Raw genomic sequence first — 1,819 nt, forward strand, 5'->3', positions numbered from 1 at the left:
AGACATTGCTGAGTTGTGATCAGGAACCTATGTCTATATTTATGTTTGCAGTGCTAGGCTAGGAAGTGAAAGCCTAACATTATATATGCTAAGTCAAGGCATTAGTGATTGATTTCATTATCTAATGTTTAACTTTAGTGAAACTTATGGCTGATTCTACTCAATGACTCCAAATTTCTGTGGTCTTCATAGACAGACTCCAAAAGCAGGCATGTTTGGTGCTAACCTCACCACCTTCCACCTCATTGTGTTTGTTCTACTTGGCATACCAGGACTGGAGAACTACCACACCTGGCTCTCCACTCTTCTGCCTGATGTACATCACTGCGGTCTTGGGAAATGGAGCCCTTATCTTTGTTGTCCTCAATGAATGCACTCTCCATGATCCCTACATATGTCTTCCTATCCATGCTGCCTGGAACTGACATTCTGCTGTCCACCACCACTGTGCCCAAGGCTCTTGCTATCTTCTGGTTCCATGCTGGGGAGATTGCCTTTGATGCCTGCATCACTCAGATGTTTTTCATCCACATTGCCTTTGTAACTGAGTCAGGAATCCTTCTGGCCATGGCATTTGACTGCTACATGGCCATTTGTACTCCTTTGAGGTACACAGCCATCTTAACCCCTCAGTTCAGTTCACTTGCTCAGTCGTGTCTGACTCTTTGTGACCCCATGGACTGCAGTGCATCAGGCCTCCCTGTCCATCACCAACTCCCAGAGCTTGCTCAAACTCATGTCTATCGAGTCAGTGATGCCATTCAACCATCTCATCTTAACTCTTACTGCAATCATAAAAATGAACCTGGAAATCTGGGGATGGAACCCTGGGGCCATTTTCCCTATCATATTCTTGCTGAAGAGGCTGCCACATTGTTGAACCAATGTCATCGCCCACTCATACTGTGAACTCATTGGGGTAGCCAAACTGGCCTGTGGCTGGCATCACCGTCAATATCCAGTATGGCTTCTCAGTGCCAGTGGCATCAGTTTTGGCAGATGTTACACTCATTGGTGTTTCCTACACTTTGATCCTCCAAACTGTGTTTAGACTTCCTTCCCAGGAAGCCTGACACAAGGCTGTCAATACTTGTGGTTCCCATATTGGATTCATTCTCCTTTTTTTCATCCCATCCTTTTTCATTTTCCTTACTTATTGCTTTGGCAAGAACATTCCCCACCATATCCACATCCTTCTGGTAAATCTCTATGTGTTAATTCCCCGCATGCTTAATCCCATCATCTGTGGAAGAAAGACCAAGGAAATCAGGGACAGTGTGGCTCACATGCCATCTGTTGTGGGGAAGTCTTGAGAAAGCTCATGGCTCCTTTGCAGTTTTCAAAGCAACAGGAAAAAAGAGAACTTACCAAGTTCTCAAATTTAGATGCTGTAGTGTGTTGCAGAAGAATGCACATGGGCTTTGAAATAAAATGCATCTGGATTTAAATCCTGGCTTCCTTACTTTCTGGTTTTTGACGATGGGTAGATTCCCACTTTTTGGCAATTTAGTCCTAACCTATAAAATGAAACATTGTACCTAGGCTCTAAGGCTTAAATTAAATATGTAAACAACATGATACATTGCTTAGCATTTAGTGGACTCTCAGTGTTAGCTATAATTCTAACTTGAAGTTTGTTGGCTGAGGAAGATTTTTTAGATTTCATGTATATGAGATTTCCAGTGTTTCCAGAGGCTCCTCTACCTCCTGCTTACCTTCCAAGAACATTATCACCTCCAACACCACTGCCATCATAACCACAAGTGTATTTTACAAATCAAATTATATAATGAATATAAAAGAGTGTTTTAAAAATTAT

General features: G+C 42.4%; 1 pseudogene; it reads left to right on the forward strand.

Annotated features, from left to right (window-relative positions):
- The first annotated feature begins 211 nt into the window (after positions 1–211).
- On the forward strand, positions 212–1,313 carry LOC147357903 (olfactory receptor 52B2-like; annotated as a pseudogene).
- Positions 1,314–1,819: the final 506 nt, after the last annotated feature.

Source organism: Bos grunniens, chromosome 15 (assembly GCF_055505025.1).
Source record: "Bos grunniens cultivar Pamir isolate PY7600 chromosome 15, Bosgru_T2T1.0, whole genome shotgun sequence".
Classification (NCBI taxonomy): domain Eukaryota; kingdom Metazoa; phylum Chordata; class Mammalia; order Artiodactyla; family Bovidae; genus Bos; species Bos grunniens.